Raw genomic sequence first — 19432 nt, 5'->3', positions numbered from 1 at the left:
CTTAAATATTTTGAAATGTCAATTTGAGACCACTTAAGGGATCTATTTTGACGACCACCACTGTGCAAATGCTGAAATTGTAGAGCAGAGGCTCCTAACCAAGCTGTTGTTGTTGCTGCTAGCTGGTAGCTGGTAGCCGGTTGCTGGCACGCAAAAGTTGGACAGACATAATCCTCCTTCAGCGCACTCTTTGCCCACCTTTAAATATTGGTGGAGCCTCTTCTAACGGAATCTGTGTATCAGTGGCCAGGATTTATGTGTTTATATTGCGAGTTTGAAGTTGGTTTGGCAGTCCGCGTGTTCCTGGATGGGGCCCCTTTACTGCGGGGGTGGCGATTGGGTTTCGGGTTTCGGGTTTCGGGTTTGAGGTCACCTTTATGGCGGGTGACGGGGCGGTGCTCTGCGGTTGCACAACTGTCGGCCTGGCCGAATAAATTGCACCCATGCTTATGGATCGCAAAAAGTGTGGTATCCAAACTGAAAAAACAACACAAAGCCATTTCTGGGGTGAAATATGGGGAAAGGTTGGCCAGACAAGTTGGCAAGTTCCCCAAAGGGGTCAATCGAGAGACTTAGATGGAGGGATTTGGTCTCCGGCGATTGTCAACTAAAAGTATGGGACGCATCAAGAATACATAAAGATCAGTGTAGAGGTGGATTTGGGGTTAAATTTGATATGATTAATATTATGCACGGGGATAAGTATCGTATATTTCTCATTATGGATTCAATCAATTTACCTGGCCTGAAAATGATGTCGCCATCGCCGTTTATGTCAAACCATTTTCACCTTGACTCCAAGCACCGAGAAAATGCATAAAAAATATTTATATATATGGTAAATGAATGGCGGCCTGCTTGCCCTCGCAGTCTGTAAATGAAAAAGTTTTGATTGCTTTTAGCAGCGGAAAAAAGTGGCAAATGGGAAAAATATGATCATAAGCCATGCAGCGGGAAAGGGGGGAAAAGCTGGAAAAATAAAATTTGTATCTTTGCAATAAGACCCTCCTAAAACCCGCTCCCCTCTTCCTCTCCATACAGAACGATGGAAAAAACGCTCAACGTATGGCACATAAATCTTGAACCTGCAAGAGGGGCTGCTGATTGTGCGGGGGCGTGGCAGGGAATATAGGTGAGGAAGGTGCTAATGGCAATATGCAGTGTGTGTGTGCGGGATCAAAAGAAGCAGTTCGGTGCGGAAAGAGTTATTTTTTCCAATTTTCAATGTAATTTCTGTCAATCCTCTCCCCCAATAAACGCCCCTGCCACTGCCAGTGCCACTGCCACCGACTCTCCCCCTTTCCATTATCCATATTGGCAGATTTTTTATTGGCGCGATATTGAAAATTAGGCAAAAGCGCTAAAACGATTTATGCTTCATTTTGGCAAGTGAAAGGGAGGGAAGGATGGAAAAAAAAACTGATGGGGGAATGGGATGTGAAAATCCTTACAGTTTGTAGCTTCAGGGTGGCAAGAACTTTAGCCTTCATCGGGTTGCACCCGAAATGTTGCATGTTAATAGCTTCGCTACTTTAGGTTTCCCAGTGATTGTCAGCTAATTTGAATGATATAACATTGCCTAATTGGACTTACTATGCTAGAGTTTCCCCTTTGCAATCCTAATCTCGATAGACAACTTCCAAGATGGCCAAAGGAAAGATTAATCAAATTAATAAACTGCAACTAGCAGACCCCTCTGCCCCCTCTGGCGCAATTATTTCGGCTGCGGCCGTATCTGGCCTCAAATTAACACCCTTCCCTTGACCAGAAAATAGAGCTCGGATCGGAAACGACAATTAGTTCAAGCCGCTGATGGGAATGCGGCGATAAGCCTCTTTTCAACTTCATCCACCGATTGTGCGAAAGCCTAATGATGATGGCGCTGAAGATGATCTGTTGCAACTGTGTACCGATGTGCCGATGTGCCGGGGTCACCTATTTGAGATTGAGATTGAAACCCAGGCCCATGCACTTTTTGGCCTAAAGTCTGTCCAGTGTTGCCAAACTGGCTAGTTTTAGCTAGATAAAGTATCAAATATGTTGATTTGATAGTAACACTTATACCTCAACTAAGGCTGTGATATCGATTAGAGTTGCTTCAATGCCAAAATTCTTGTTGAAGCGATAGAGAAAAAACGTTTCTAAGCTATGCTTGAGATCTCTTGAGGAGGAAAACTGAAAATGCAGTATTATTTCGTAGACACTTTTTGATTTTTTCAACTCCATTTGACATCACTGCAAGATTTGTGCTCTTTTTTGACTGCCGCTTGTCACTCGTTAGGCATTCATTTCATTCATTTGTCGAGGGTCTGACAGGGCGACTTAATGACAGACAGCCGCCAGACCTTGGGGCGGCGGTGGTGGTGCAACAGGGCAAAGTGGTGCGGTGGTGTCGTGGCGCAACCGAATACTTGGGCGCTTCGGATCGCCACTTGAGGCTCTAAAGCTCTAACTGTGGCTTAATTACAACACCGATTTTCGGGGCCCAAAAGGTGCCACCAGAGCTGCAGCTGCCAACAGTTTAGGGGAGGGGTTAAGAAGAGGTTGAGGCAAAGCCATCGCAATTTCGGCTGAAGCTCAAATTGTCATCGATGGGCAACATGTTTTGGGTTTCTTAACTTCGGCGATGGTCTATCATTATTACGGATTATCACAAATGATATTAGGCCATCTGATCCGATTCTTCCAATGGCTAACACATGAACATTAATCAGTTGTCGATTGTCCCAAACTGCTTTGCCACTTAAGGTAATGATTTCTTAATAGGTTCATATTAATTAGTATAGTTTGACCTCGAGGAAGTAACTTTCAGATTGAATTTGTGTATCTTAATTGCAGGCTGCACTGTAGAAATCTACACTGTCCGGCCGTGTTCAACAGAAGCGATGCTAGGACGGACTATAGAACTTACCCGGATAACCTGAGATATTCATCCTCTCCACCACATCATTGCCAGGTCATAAATCACAATTCGTGGCCTATGAGCCACTTTTGGCAGTGCTCTACGCCATCTGTGAAACTTTCCTTGGCACTCTGCCTTTCTAGGGTCCTCCTCCCTTTTCACTTCTTGGCACTGTATCATTTTTTTCTAGATCTCTGCTTTCGGGGCAACTTTGGAGCGAAAAAAGTTTCTTTGGCAAAGTTTATGTGCCACTTGCAAAGATTTACTGGCTAAACTTTAGCATTTTGCATACAGGGGATGAGGGCAAGGAGACATCTCGCAGATATGCGAACGATTCACAGTGCAAGTTCACGAATTTGTTGCTCTATTTGTTTTTTTTTTTTTTTAATAGTTTTTGTTACTTCTTCACATTCCTCTGTTGGGCGAAAACAAATCTAAGTTTCCAGAGACGTCGCTGTCAGAGAAGGTAAACCCAAATCCGTGGGAATCATGCGTTTCTGGTGGATGCCTCCTGGATCCAGGACTTTGGACTCCCGACTCCAGACTCCAGACTCCAGATCCAGCTGCAGGTTCTACTGAATAATGCATTGGGAACGGTGTCGGGTGGACGGGGAAAGGCACTCTACCGATTTGGGCAGTTGATTGGGCAGACAAAAAGTTTAGTGTCACCAGCGGGAGAAGCAGAAGGTTTGCCAAGGGCTACCGAATGCTCTATATTATAGAAATACTATCATGAGTACTGAAAATCCTCTGGAAGAGTAAGGATCCTTCCAGGCTCATAGCAAAAGACAGGGGTGGTTCATCTCCTATATGTCCCTAATATCATCTGTGATTCTCCTTGACTTCCTCAGCCGCTTTAAGGACCCTAAGCTCTGGTAATAACATCCTGTCGAACAGAGGTGACAGAGTGAATGGAGGGCATAAATAAAACTAGAAACTAGCAAACGAACGCAAAAACATTTTACTAACTTTTTGCAAGGCAAAGCGACAAAAGCGAAGCGACAAACAGCAAACAAACAACGAACTCGGTCGAAAACGGAAAATGGAAAACTTTTGCAGCGGGCAACAACAACAAGAACAACAAGAACAGCAACAACAGGAGCAGCAGCAGCAGCAGCACCAGGAGCGTTCAAAAAGAAAAGTTAATTTACGTAAATGTTTTTCTTCTGCCACTGCTTCGTTTTGGTTTTTTGTGTTTTTGAGAAATTAATCAGCAAATGGGTTTTCAATTCCCCATTAACACCCAACGACAAAAGTGAACTCCAAAGTCGCACACCCAAGCCTCCTCTTTCGGAGTCGAGAGTCGAGAAGAAGCCAAAGGCGTATGTAATCATGGGAAAAGGGCATAAAAAGAAAAACACAAATCTTCTTGTCACTGTAAAGGCGTATATCTAACATATACTTAGGCAGAAACATTGTTTGAAGGAGGCAACTCCGGGGGCAATGGCGAAATCAGGAAATAGGTTGCATCATCATCGCAGTCACCTTTCGACTCGCGGATCCTCATTATCGCCTTCGGTTGGCTTGCTTAATCCGTACCTGCCACTCGCCACTTTGCTACTGATGGCTACTGTGGTGTTTCTTGTTTTTCGCTTAAGTGGCAGCTTCGACTGCCAGCAGAGTGCCCACAAAAAGATGCCAGGCCATAGCCTGTGGTTGTGCCAAAACAATGTGGAGATATTGGTTATTAGATTATGGTTTTCTTTACCTTTTTGATCACAGAAAAAGATTTAATAAGAATTATTAATCTCGTAAAATATCAAAACGAATGATAACTGACCACTGTGATGAGTGATCATGAGGCAGCTTGCAATGGCTTTTCCGCCTTACAATTGCAGTTGCAGGTAGAGGTGACGACGCTGACAGTGCCACTGTTGACCACTGTTTGGTTGGGTAACAAAATTCGTGGGGCAAAGAATCGGAGATCGAAAAGATACAAAGGTACACTGAACCGCACTTACAGTGGGGAACTTTCGCTCTGGCTCTGGATTCCGTCCATTTATAGAGTTTAGCAAGCATTACCATGGGACAGAGCCATCAATCATCGCATGTTAAGTGTGTCAAACCTTTTACTAGCAGCCTCGCGGTCGCTAAGCTCAATCAATTAAGATTGGGCGAAGGAGAAACGCGAGTTTGAGAACGAGAACAGAGACCAGAGAACAGAGACGGGAGAACAGAAGGTCAGACAATGAGGTGACAAACGATGGAAAGGGGCAGAGAAAAGCTGGCGACCCAGATTACCAAAACTCAGACTCAGATCAGCGAATGGAACTGGAACCGTAAACCGAGAATGGAACCTAGTCATGTGGCCATCTGTATCTGTATCTGTATCTTTGTCTCTGTCGCGTTTTCGAATACGTGACACGCCCGCACCATTTTTTCCTTTTCCCACTGGACACGTTCCACGGTTTTATCACTGATGTCGTTTCGGGGGCCTTCATAAAGTGTCGCGATATTCATAAAGATAAAGCTCTCGCTCCTCGTCTTTGTCTTTCACTTTGCCCCCCTGTTTCTGGCTCTCTCTTAACGTGTGACTTTGATTGCCTTCTCCCCCTACGACCACCCCCACATTTGGCCACCCATTTTGCGGCAGCGTCCATTAGGCTCCATTAAAATACCATTGACACTGACTCCGATTCGGGCTTGGCTTGAAGGGGCATTGGCATTGGCATTGGCAGGCATTTCGTGACAGCCACATCCGTCCACATGCAGCAGGCACCACTGTAAAGGGACCTGTGCCACTCCTCCCTTGCCTTTGGGGCAAATATAATGCGATTAAATACAGCAACTAGACAAACAACTTACTCAGCGGAGGAGTGGCTACAAAGGCAAGAGTTGCTGAAGCCGAAGGAGCAGCAGGAATATGGGAAAATTAGGGAGGAATTTCCCCAAGATTGTCCAGAAGTTCATGGGAAAACTTAGACACATTTTGCTGATTTTAAAATATTATTTCGTTTCACTTATTACTGCCTGCTTTTAGTATTTTCACATTGACTTAATTTTCAGCACGGCCTTAATTTCGCTTTCTTCGTACTTTTAGCCACTTTTTGAACTTTCTTTTGCGTTTTTCTGTTTTGTTTTGCTCCCAAAAAGTTTCCTCGCTGCTGTCGACTTTTTGACACTTGTCGTCATATGCAGTTGATGCAAGAAAAGCGGAATTCCATTACCCACTTCCGCCCACATTCCCCGGAACTTTGCGCCCATTCTTCGCCGCATCCTTGCAGCTTTGTCGTTTTTGTTGTATTTGTTGATTTCGTTGTTTTTGTTGTTTTTGTTGTTGCTGGCGCTGTCGTCATAAACGCAGCCTTATTAAAAGTGCACGAAACTTTTATATTAGTGCAGACAGCAACACGCTACTCTGCCTCAGGCCTTCAGGTGGCTGGTTGCTGGTGGCAAGCGGTGGCAAGTGGCGGCTAGTTCCATTCCAGGTTATTGCCAAAGCACATAACTTGGCGGGAGGACGGAGCCGGAGGATGGCAGTCGACGACGCAGAAGCTAACCAGAAGATTATTATCAATGTACGCATAATTCATTAAAACGAGCAACTTTTTGGGGTCTTCGGAATCGGTGGAGTGGGTGGGAGATGTGGAAAAGTGTGGGGAGCAGGCGGCGACATGCGTTCACTGATGATGATAATAATGTCAGAGTGCACTTTGTCATTATGGAAAGCCACACATCCACTCGCAAAAACTTGTCTAACAGTTAACATGGCAACAATTTCCAATAAATATTAAATGTGATTTCCGTTTAGAAATGTAAATGAAATCACAAAATGGAATGGAAATAGGATATGTTTGTAGGAGCTTTGAATGTGAAGAGCTCAGGTTTCATAAACTGATTTCCTTTAGTGTATCTGGAAATCAAGAAGAGCAGGAAAGAAGGAAGGAAGGAAGGAAGGAAGGAAGGAACTAACTAACTTCGTTAACATTTCGCTCTCACTTCCGGTTTAAGCCAAGTGCATCTTCATCTTCTCTCCTTCTGCCGCTTAGGCATGTGTGGCTTCCGTATCCCCTTGATTCTCCACCCGCGCTTTCCACTCCTCAATGAAGTTATCGTTGTCAAGTTTTAAGCGTGAACTTTTTGCCCCCAGCTCCTTGACTCCCCGCCCATTTTTGCAAGCCACATTGCATTGAAAATTGCCCACCCGCTTGCCCCTTTCGCCTGCCCCCACTTGCATTTGCCCTTGTCTCATCCTCTCCGCCGGCTGCATCATAATTCGCTATTAGAAGTCACTTAAAAAGTTTCCCAAGTTTTCCATGCAGCTGCCAACATTGTTGTCAACCACGCCCACTCCACACCCCAGCCCGCCCCATGTTGAAGAGCCTCTGAATTTCCTTGGCATAAAGTTGCGGGTGGCGCGCCAGTGAGTGGCAATTTTTAATTTAATAATTGTAGGCATAATGCCAAGGATTTCGGTGGAGCGAATTCTGAACTTCCAGCTGCTGCTGCCTCCATTTGCCAGGGCTGTGTGACTGAGGCAGGGATGCATAGGAAATGCAATAAAACTACATTCAATATCCGGGAGAGCTTTAATTTCCTCGACGCGAATGCATTCCCTTGGGATAATTGTCAGCCCCTCCACCTCTTTTCGGATTAATCCTCCTTTGCTGCATGAAATTGGCAGACATTAATGGGTTAATTTGCATTAATATATTCAATTGGACGGCCTTGTCGCCGGGGGAAAAGCTTGGTGTTTCTGAAATGTCTCTTTTGTTTTTTGCTCATTTTTTTTTTGGCTTTGTGTGCCAATTTTTGTTGTTTTTTACACTGTTTAATTCGATTTTGCATTGGCCGGGCGCATTGGCATTTAATTTATTTATCAACCAGCCAGCGAAATGCCTGCTGCCTCATCTCGTCCTGAAATGCATAATTGCATTTAAGCATCACAAACAAAGACAGTGCAACCCATTCCCAATCGCATTCCCGTTTCGCCCCTTTAATTTTCACTCGATTTTTCCTTATTTTCTGCTCATTTTCCACCGCAAGTCAGCTGAAGCTGAAATCATCATAAAAGTTATTATAACTGTCCATGAATGGCTGGGAAAGTGCAGATAGGGATTAAGAATGGCAAGAGGTGAAGGGCATCGTAAAGGTAATTGACAGCTTAAACATTCTGGCAAAAGAACTTTCTAAGTTTTAACCAATTCTCGCTTATTCCTTCTGCGCCGAAAGCAAAAGTCCAAACAATGACCAGACACTCTCTATTGCCTTCCCTTTAGGTCGAAATCTAATCAGTGTTCAGCGCTTTTCTTTCTCTCCCTACGCGTTTCCTTCGCCTCTGCTATGGTTTAATAATTTATTTTTATAATTTTATATTTATAGGTAACTTAGACAGCAACTTTTCTCAAAAAGCTAAATCCCCTGGGAAAAATCAGCATGTGGAGAACGCTGCAAGGACAAACGTAAGTATATATATTAACAAATTAGTAGATATTCTAAAAATACCTCAGAAATACACTTTGCCCGAAGTGGGGACCAGCTCAAGTAGAAACGAAGTAAAGAACGCAAACGCAAATCGAGCTAACCGTTTTTGACCAGTAACCTTCACCTTGGTGGCGAGGGTTGGGGCCTCCCTCGGAGGTCGGCAAACAGTGTTGTTGCTTCGTTGTAGCCACATTGAAATTGAAATGCCAATTGTGATGCACTGCGCGCCTAATTACGCAACGAAAATGAAAACGAGTACGCGTAGTGGCTCAAAGTCAAGTGCAAAAGGCCCAGAAAGTAAAAAAGTAAAAAACACAACTTGAAGTTTATATGCATATCGCAACATATATATAAAGGTAAATATTTGTGGTCGTTTTAATGACAGGTGCTGGAGGTGGTCATTCCATGCCCGTGTTATTTACACTTAACCTGCTGCGTTTAAAATTTTCTTACTGATTAGGACTATTTTTCAATTTACTTAGAATAGGGAAGATCTTTAGAAACCAAATTGTATTGGACTTGAATTAAAAATTGGTTAAAAAGCTTTTGTGGATAATATTTTAGTTCCTAAGCTTAGTGCGAAGTACCATAGAATTATATAAATACGTAATACGTCTCGAAAACCTGTTGTTCAAGTCATAATTCAGTAAGGTGTATGCATATCCACTATTGATATATTGATCTATTTGTTTAAGATTTGTAGTTTGCGTTGACCAATAATTAATAACCATTACGGCCACAAGTAGATGTTAACTTAACATAGATTCCCTTAACTGCAAACTTGCTCGACGCTCCAGCGGTTTGAGGCATCCAATAATAATCAAACTGTTGCGCTTGAAACCGGCTGTTACGCACGCGTACGAAGTTGCAACGAAACTCTCCCGAACGCCATTCGAGCCGCAACAAACAGTTGGAACGGCATTAGTGATGGCGCGTCGCGCAGCGTTTAGCTATTTGGCTACCTTTTATTCATATTTAAAAACAAAAATGGTTTTATTTTATAATTAAGGAGGAATTTGCTTCTTTCAAATAATTATTAAAAATTTATATAGAGTATAGTATAGAGTATATTTATGTTTCGTGTTTAATAATTTTTAAAACTTAGCATATAGCGCGGCTAAAGCAACACACCTCTATGTTTGCTCAAGTAAAAGCAGCTTGTTATTTCGTTTGCGAACATGTTGCATTCAACCTCTATAGCTGCCGTTTGCCTAGTATGTATCTGCCCAAGCGAGTTCGAACTGGTTGGTTGAAGTTGCATGTTTGGTTTCATGGCAAGAAAACCGGTGCCGCGATATGAAAAAGCACCCAAAATCATTCAACATGTTCGGCTTAATAAGGTTCAAATGCATCCTCATCTCTCTCGACATGTCGGCAATACAACATGCAGAGACAGAAAGAGCGAAAATCTAAACGATTCAGACTCGTTCGCCAGCGCCGACTCTCTTATTCTCTCTATTGGTTTCCATCAAAACAGCGGGCGAGCAAAGGCAGAGACCATTTTTTTTTTACATTTCGCTGGAAGCGGACGTGGGCGCGCGTGCTGTTGAAATTCTGAACGGAATACGAGACTTGTGTGAGACACTAGTGGATTACACAAAACGAAACGAAATAAAATAACCAGCCGAAATATTAATAACAAATCGCGAATAAATTAACGCGTCGTGCAAAGAAAATAATTCAAATAAAATATCACAAATTCTGTTCAGTGTTACAACCAAAAAGCAGAGCGAAATTCATTAAGCAATACCATTGGAATAATTGGCTTGAATCTGATAAAGTTAGATAGCTAAAGTTATAGAAAATTTCTTGACAAATATCCGTTGGAGTATAAACGCAGAAAAGCGGGTAAGTGGGCAGGGAAGTGGAGAATAGAAGATCAGATCTCGATATGCCGCAAAGAAATTGAAAACTTGTATTAAAAATAATCGCGTGTGCTGGTGCGTCACTCTTGGTTGCGAATTTGCGATAGCTGCCGATTCTCCAGTTTTACTCCTCGCTTCCTTGTTCTCTTTCGTTGTACATTTTGCTGACCGCGAAACTGCAATAGCTTTTACACAAGAAGTTAGTCAAAAAGGACAGCGAAGAAGGAGAACTCAACGTAAAAGGCTTCTTTTTCACGTGCTTACTATCGCTCTTTCTCTTCTTCTCCTTCTGCGAGCGCGCGTGTGTGAGTGTACTTGTTCTTGTTTTTTCTTTTATTGCATCGATCACATAATAATAAAATTCTATAAATGCAGAAATAAGGAATTCCTGTACGGTTCATTTTTTTTCGAGTGAGTGTGTGCTGTTTTTATTTTTTGGAAAATACTACAACAAAACGTAGAGGAGAGGCAAATAAGAAAGGGGAAATAAGAAATAACAAGTTGAAAGAAAATAACAAAAAACCGGATTCCCAACAGAAACAACAACTTAAGAAGCAGCAGCACCAGCGCAGGCTTCCAATATCGCATTTGTTGTAGTTGTTGCGCAAACGCACTGGAAGACCTAAAGAGAGGAGGATCACTTAAGGCTGCCGCTCTCTCTCTGTGAAAAACTGGCAAAAAGGAGAAGGTGAGTGAAATGTTCTCTTTCCCTTCTGTTTGCGTGGGTGCGAGTGAGATGGTGTAGGCGCAAGCGTTTCTCGATTGTTTACTAGTTGTTAGATCCGTTATTCCTGGACGAACAGAGTGTTTTGCCTTTTCTTATGCTCAGGATCTTCTGCCGTTTGAAAGCCTTTATGAATGGTCTTTCCAGCGGATGGCGCTATTTCTTGTTTATAAATTATTATTCTTATATTGGTTGACATGAGTGTCTTTTTGTAGTAAAAGTACGTATGTATGTATGCATGTAAATATGCTTGGGGCGGCATGAAAAAATGTGAATAACAAATACGAATGCGGTTGGCATTGCACTTTTGCCTGCTTAGGTTTTTCTTCTGCCTTTCGCTCTCGTTTCAGGCCAGTTTGTTACAGTTTTTGAATTAGTCGAGACTTAGGCCGCAGACCTACATACTTATTTCTATATTTTTTTTTAGCTGCCCAGGGAGCACTTAACACTTAGCAGCGGGGCACTAATTTTATGGGGAAATAAGTACAACTGGAGCTGAAGACGCGATTTTAACATCCAAGAGGTTATACAATACAAATTTGTTTATGCACGCTATGAGACCAAGATTTTAATTCATGTCGTATTGCTCAGGAAGTTAGAATGGAATGTTTTAAATAAATACAGTAAATAGTAAATTCAGTTAACATAGATAATATATTTTTAAAAATATTTTTAGCTAATCCAATAGTTTATATTAATTTTGAACCAATTTGTTAGCAATGCGTCTTGATAATTGAGAACCTCGCGATAGGCAATTGTACTGAAATATCGATAAAACTGAGGCGCCTCCGTTATGCCGCTAATTAAATTATCACCCCCGCATATCTCGATACACACGTACACTCACACACACACACAATGAATTAAAACAAGTCGCCAGCAGCAGCAGCAAATTGGATTAATGCAAACGAATCGAATCACCGAACAAGAAAGAGCAGGAAAAATGTGTAAAAATCACACAAAAACAAATGGCTAAAACTCAACTACCGAAAAGCACAAATACCAATGCAGATGCACAGCCACAGATACAGATGCCGATACAAAATGTATCTTTCATAATCGACCTGGTCAAAAGGCAGCTACAGTGAGAAAGAGGAAGATGGGGCGAACACGACATGATAATAACGGTTTCACAAATTTAGTTTTTGTATTTTTTCTTGGCTCTGTTTTGCTTCAATTTGTTTTTCGACTGCCTTTTCAATCGACATCTTCTTCTTGAAGCTGTCCTTTTTTTTCATTTTAGTACAGCGTTTAATATTTCGATCAGAACTTTGGTCGAACACCTCTGATGACGACGATGACGATTCCAAACCTCGATTGACCTTTCTCCGATTCCCCTTCTCCGTTTTTCGGGTGCCTCGTTTGTAGTGTTATTTGCTTAGCTTAGCCATTTCTCTAATGAATTTTTCATCTAATGATGTTCATGATTTCAATCTTCATTCGTGCTGTTACTCCGTAGACAATCTTTGGCATATCTTCTACCTTCCACATCTTAGCCTGTTAATTACCTTTAACTTAATTAATGAGAAAACAAAATGGCCATCTAGAATGCGGCTTATAGCAATGTCTTCATTATTCATAATTGATCAGATCTCCTGAATGATATATGATTCAGTATTATTTTGCTGATCATAACGAACACATGATATTCAATGCTTATAACTGCGTCCATCAAATTTGATGAGTTTGCAAGCCCAGTTTCTAGGCGCTCTCCAATCACTCATTGGCTTTTTCCTCAATGTTGCAAGTAAATCGCCTCAAATTACGCAGATCTGAGAAATTGTGGCCAAAATGCAAATTCATTATGCGGATATGACATGAATCCCTCCATTGGCCGACAGAAAAAAGTCACGAACTTATGCCGCCGAAATGCGAGATGTTCAAACGAAATGGGGGTACAGTAAAGCTCATTAACAGCAGCTGCCACCTCTACTCGACGCTAACTACGCATATCGAATATCAAAGAAAAAATCCAATAAATATACTCGCAAATTTGTGCCCTTAATCAAATCAAAATCAAATCGAGGCTTGTTTTGGATTCCCTGGTTAATTAGTCGATCAGCGAACGCGTGTTAATAATGTTTTTAATTTGCCAGGGAGAGAGTACGTAGATCCCGGGGCATCGTGAAATTTGCACTTTCCCCTCGTTAAGGCTTCCAGATTCGTCTAATGAAATAATGAAATCGCATTCACGTCTCAACTGAATGAAAGAGAATCGGATCCGCATCTGAATGTAAATCTTTTCGCAGCTTGATTTGATTAATTGTTCAATCCGCGAAACTCTCCTAATTTCTCAGTCTGCAATGGACCGCGGTTGATAACAATTGCGTTGTTTATTGGATTTAGATGTTATTTTCCCTTTTTTGGGCTAGCAATTACCGAGTTATCGAAACCATCGGTTCCTTTCAAACTCTTCGATGTCTGAAAAGACTTTGGCTTCTTTCGCTGGCCGTTCTTCTCTTCGGGATTCCGTGTCTGCATTGTTGCAATTCTATATATAAAGTGGAAGCGGATCCCCAGCACTTCTCACATCGTGCCACACGAAATGCTCGCCTCTGGTTAATTTTCGCCGTTTGCGATTTTTGTGGGCTTCTTGTTTTATATTGCCGCTCTTCTTGAAGAAGTTGAAGAGGCAGAAACGGCGGCTAAATATAAAATTATTAGGAGCCAAGAGGCCGTCGCGGGGCTAGGACTGGGGAAATAAGAAATAAAACTATGCAGTGCCAGCCAGACAATTGAGGCAAGACCAAAAACGAAAATTAAGTACAGAGAAACACATAATAAAATGCCAAGAAAAGGAAACATTCGCTAAAAAATAAAAGGAAAAGGCATTTAGCGCGGAGGGAAGAGAATAATAATAGGCGCAGATTACTATAAATCAGCGAGCGAAAGGAAAATGCTTTATTTCTCCCATTTTCCGAAATCTCGAAGCCACAACCATTATCTGCTTGGTCACATCTCTTCTTTTCCGCAGATGCCAAGCCGAATTTTTGGTTTTTCCGTTGCCTACTACTTAACTATGGATCTGTGACTATGAGAAACAGACTCGAAGCTCAACTCAGAGACCTTGAGTTGTTGTCTTCGGAGACCTGAAGTCGATTAAGAATAAAGGTTCCACACGAGTGTTTTCTTATAAATGTAGAGTTCTCACAGCAATATCATTAGGCCTAAGTAGTTACCTGAAAAAGTTCGATTGACTTGCTAAGTAACTATTAACCATTGCTGTTTACTTACTATTGTAAGTGAGAAACTTCTCCGCGAGACAGGGCAGCTCTTGCTTTTTATACTTTCTGAAAAACCAACGAAGTAATTGTCTGCCACTCGCCAACTTTTGATCTTGCCACATATGTGCAACACGTGCGCCGCTGTTGCATTTTGGTCTTTGCAAGGGTTATACTTGTACCCCTTTTGACCCTTGTAAAAAACTCCATTCCAACTCCATTTTTGGGGGCGCCGCTTGTGTCACCCTGTTTTTCCGTCGAGTGCACTTCGCCAACTTCGCGTCAGCGTCCGAGTCTCCAAAGTCGTTTTCATGCACAGAAGTGTTTGTATTTATATGTGCAACATACAGCAGCGGTTGAGACTATAGGTTCTCAGATGTGCTAGTTTATGTGCTTTCAAACATTCAACTTGATAAAAGGTCTTTCAAAGTCCTTTTTGTATTTGAAGAATAAATAAATTACATTATCAATCTATTAACTATGGCTTTAATGGCTCAGTTTGCTGTAGACTCTGTTGCCAGAAATAATATTCAGAGTTCGCATTGAGAAACCTTTAGTAACTCAGGCAGAGGGCTGCCTAATGCTTTGGGCCGATCTGTTGAGGCTTTATGTTCGTGCATATGTGCTTGTTGCCATGTTGTTTTTTATGTGCAATTAAAATAATAATGCGGTGTTCAGTACTCAGTACTCAGTGTTCAGTGTTCGGTGTTCAGAGTTGAAATTGGAGTTGGCGGTGGGGCAAATAAAAAAAAAAATGAGGTGGGTAGGGAAAATTATAGAGGGGCGTGCGTCTCGAGTGGGCGTGGTTGAGCTGGGGGAGAACTTCGTGGTGGAGAACGCGGAGGAGGTGTGAATAATTTGGAGGCACATGTGTGCCCAGATGCTCAGATGCTCTTCGCCCTGCAATTGTTGTTTAAGCAGCGAGTTTTCGGTGAAAAGGGGGGTTTCCCTTTGTTTATTCTTTGCATTTGACTCTTGTTTTCCCGCTTGCTTTATGCACTCTGCTCGTTTTCTGTTTTTTGCCTTGATTTGTTGTTTGGCATTTGGATTGCACCGCGTGCGACCCTCGGAATAGATTCTTCTGATGGCCTGGGATTCGGATTTGAGGTGCGGTTATGGTGATAATGCTAATGCTAATGCTAATGCTAAGGATGGTCGCCATGCGATTGGTGTGGGTGAGAAAACCGAGGGGAGATTCTATACTCTGTGCAAATAATACTGGAACTTACATTGCTTGCCTAACCAACTTTTAACTTTTTGGTTACTTCTTATCAGTTCAGAGTTGATTAGCATTACTTTTTATTCATTTAATAAAAACCAATTTACTATCTTATCATCTTTTTTTGTATAATTAAACGAGATACGATCGAGATAGTCACAGTTTGTCTCTCTCACACTTGCTTTTTATTCAGCTGAGCCCTAATGAAATTCCGTTGGCCATAATTCCATATAGAAGAGCAGAAGCAGAAGCAGAGGCAGAAGCAGAAAAAGGGAACAATGGTACTAAAATGGCATTTCCTCGTTAAATATTAATTGATACGAATAGAAAAGCATAGAATGGGGATACAATAATCCTCTGTTCAAACTCTAATTTATTGATTAAAACACTAAACCGGGGCTATAAAATAAACGCCAAAGAACACGCTGAAAAGAGTGAGAAAAGGGGAAAGCTATTCTGGAGCATAATTGCCGAGCATAAATATTGATTAAAAGCGATTCAATGATTGATTCCAGTTGAAACCACAATTGAAAATAGCCGGAAGAAGCAGGGAAGGAAAAATGAAGAGTTGATGCTGAGGAAAAAATTGGCAAGGCAACCGGTTTTTCAACTTGTTTGCCATTTGCTGCTGCCTTGCCTTAGTGAGTGTTATGTGTGTGCCTTAAACAAATTCCTGCTGTTGTAGGAATAACTTACAGCTCAACGCAGGGGCGTGGGGCGTGGGGCGTGGGGCGAGCGGAGGGAGTCGAGAAGGGGCGCCGACAACAGGCGACGCATGTTTCTTCTGCACAAAGACAAAAACCGCAATAACAACACTAGTTTACAGCCGAAATATTTTATGGCAGTGGCTAGCAGTAGCAGTTTCAGCTAGAGTTGGATTCCTGCAGCGTGACATTTTTTCATTTAACAGTCGGTTTTACCTCGTTTATCTGTTTAAAATTCAGAAAATTTTACATTTTTATAGTCTGCCGCTTGATAATTACTCTATTAATCTTGTTCATTTGTTTTTAAGCAGTTTAACGGCAGTGTATATGCTGTTCATCGTGTTTATTAAGCGGCCCCAACCGTAGATATGAAAAGCATTACTTTGTAGACAAGTGTAATTAACAGCCTCCACGAACGATCATTAAATAGGAAAGCTCGTCCGTCAGCAAAGATCACAGATTGTCTTTGGACAACAAGATCACGGCGAGGAATTCCAAGCTATATACAATGTATGTAGTTAGCTCCTATATAGTTGCTATACTGGCTGATGTTCTATATACTTTGATTAACATTAAAGCCAGCTAAAGAAGTGATAAAAGAAACTGCGAGAGATACGAAAGAGAGAGCTGAGAGCTGAGCGCTGAGCTGCAATTGTGATTGAATTTCAGGGTCATGCGATAGTCCCGAAATGGAGCCAAAAAGAAATCTTCTCATGCGTGCCACACGCGCAGACATTTCACCGTAGAAATGCCACAAGCTAACACACTCGGCGCACTGGTATACGTTGCCAATTGAGGAGCTGGCAACATGCAATGTGTGCCCACATACATACACATACGGCAGGCAGATAAACAAGGGGTCCCAGCCTAATGCCGCATCTCTTGCCACATTGCCACAATGCCTCAGTCAGGATCTACCCTGTAATACGATAAACGATAGTTTCCAATAATCGAACATTGTTGTATAAAACTGAATTTGTTTGTTCTTCCATCTCGAATCCCATTTCTATTGTTTACCATTTTATGTTGCATCGTGGAATCGATAAGTTCTGGCAACATACTTTGATTATAAACACCCCCAGTGTTAGTTAACATTAAAGATCGCCAGCGGGCAGATCTACCCGAGGTTGAAGAGTCTCTTTCCCGACATCTGCAGTCTTCTGCTGGCTCCCCTTGTTTCTCTGGTTTGGTTTACTTTGGCACTTGGGGCAGGTTTGTTTTGAGCATCATCTCCATCGTCTGTGTCTTGCGCGTTATACAACCGGTAACTGAAACTGAACTGAAAAACAGAAGAAAAGCGAGCTGCTCCTGCGGTTGGGAGAAGGCGCAAGCGACGGGGATGGATAGGAGTGACCCAAGTGTCGGCATCTTTTCGTATTCCCTTCCATTTAGTTCTGGAATAGCTGCAGTGGGTTTTGCGGTTGCGAAAATGGAAAAGGAAATGGGACGAGGAAAAGTTTAGAAGAAGTTGCAACGAAAATTGTTGCACATTAGCGCCGTTTGCCGGTAAGACTTTAAAATAAAAAACAAAATAATTTCATACTTTGTATTTCATTCTATAAGTCTTTGAACTCTTAAAATTGCATTCATTTCCACAGAGGTAGTTTCACTCCTTTTCTTTTTACTGCACCTTTAAAGCTGCCCACTTGACGAAGTGCAGGGAGCCCAAGGCTTGTCAACGCTTAAAAGTCCGCCCCTGGCTTTTTGCCCCACCCCCGTTTATGCAAATGCACGTGAAAATATTCAAAATATTTTAATTTTTTACTCCCTTTTCTGCCGTAGTTGCTTTCAATTTCCCAGGCTGCCCCCTTGCAGTTTCCCCCCACTAAGCTCTGCGACGGTTTTCGATTATTGCGCATACTTTCGCCCCTGTCGATGACAATGGCGATATGCCGATGATGCCGATGTTTCGCCACCGTATTTTGTCTTTACTTTTTGTTTTCGGAGCTTCTGCTTTGTTTTCGGCTCTTTCCATTTTTATTTTGGCGTTTTTGTTTTATTTTCGGCTCGAAATTTGTCATCGCCTGAAAAATGCCGCCTCTCTTCAGTCCCGTTTTCCCCCGGGGAGTGAGTGCAGCTTGAAAGGAAGTGGGCGCAAAAAATAGAGGGATTAAAGCTGAATCTAAGCCTCCAAACTTTAAATACTTTTGATGCAACGTGAAAATGAAAAAATTAATAATGATTTTCACGAAAGAAGAAAGAAATTCTGGAATTCGCAAGTCTTTTTTCATTGCTTTAATAGTTTTAAAGATCTTAACCTTAAATAAGGCCATGAATGGACAGACATCCTGGCCAAAAAATGTATGTTAATATAAGCTGAATTGGGTAAATCTCCAACTTATCACCAAACTACCAGTATTATGTCCATAAAATAGCCAAAAATGTTCGGAATATGGAGTGCAATACGTTGTTGAGCTCTTTTTTCGATCCCTAGCATAATTACATTAAAATCTGAAAAAGTACAATTTTTGAGTATTTTTCTTCAAAACTTATGATCTTACCCCTTATATAAAATGCGAAATTTGATTTCTCCATATTTTCGCCCCCAAGATGACAGTATTTTGCCCATAACTAGGCCAATAATGGCCCGAATTTGGAATTTTTTACATCGTTGAGCTCGTAATTTGATTTCCATCAAAACTGGATCCCCACGTTGAAATGTAAAAGTTTTGCCATTTTCCCTAAATTTTGATGATGTTACCCCTTATTAAAAATGCGAAATTTGTTAAAATTTTAAATTCACAAAATCGACAAACCAATGATGAGGAAAGTTTGTATTGGTCGAAAGCTGCTCAAAACGGCCTTTCCTTTAGCTCTGAGCCTTGTTTTGACCAATTTATAGGTATAAAACCGAAGAAAAATAGCACCATTGTCGCCAAAACTCGTAATCCTGAATGTTGCCCCAAAATCATCAGAATTATTCTCATAACAAAGCCAATAATTGTCGGAATGTAGAATGTCATACATCGATGAACTCGTGATTAAAATTCCAATCGAACTGTGTCCCCACCTTAAAATGTAAAAATTTGACGTTTTTCTCAAATTTTGATGATGTTACCCCTTATAGAAAATTCAAAAATTAGTTAAAAATCCAAATTCACAAAATCATCAAACGAATGATCAGGAAAGTTTGTTGTGGTCGTTAGCTTCACAAAACTGTCTTTCTTTCAGTTCTGGGACTTGTTTTGACTAAGTTATAGGCATAACACCGAAGAAAAATAAACCCATTATCTGCCGAAACTCGTAATCCTGAATGTTGCCCCAAAATCATCAGAATTATTCTCATAACAAAGCCAATAATCGTCGGAATGTAGAATGTCATACATCGTTGAAATCGTAATGAAAATTCCAATTAAACTGTGTCCCCACGTCA

The 19432-nt window shown here is 41.6% G+C and overlaps 1 protein-coding gene across 4 annotated transcripts in view; it reads left to right on the top strand.

The window, feature by feature from the left end:
- The window catches only part of LOC108118533, an 84828-nt gene that overhangs the window by 2630 nt on the left and 62766 nt on the right, over nt 1-19432 (top strand). The window contains exons 1-2 of one of the 4 annotated variants that reach the window (XM_017231283.2): nt 9827-10174; nt 10729-10879. The gene's annotated coding sequence lies outside the window, so the exon portion shown is untranslated. Of the gene's footprint in view, nt 1-8224; nt 8305-9826; nt 10175-10566; nt 10880-19432 lie in introns of those variants that run through there. The other 3 variants (XM_017231282.2, XM_017231285.2, XM_017231284.2) reach the window with 3 other exon arrangements.

The sequence above is a fragment of the Drosophila eugracilis genome, unplaced genomic scaffold (assembly GCF_018153835.1).
Source record: "Drosophila eugracilis isolate 14026-0451.02 unplaced genomic scaffold, ASM1815383v1 contig_376, whole genome shotgun sequence".
NCBI lineage: Eukaryota > Metazoa > Arthropoda > Insecta > Diptera > Drosophilidae > Drosophila > Drosophila eugracilis.
This window is presented reverse-complemented; position numbering and strand designations above follow the sequence as displayed.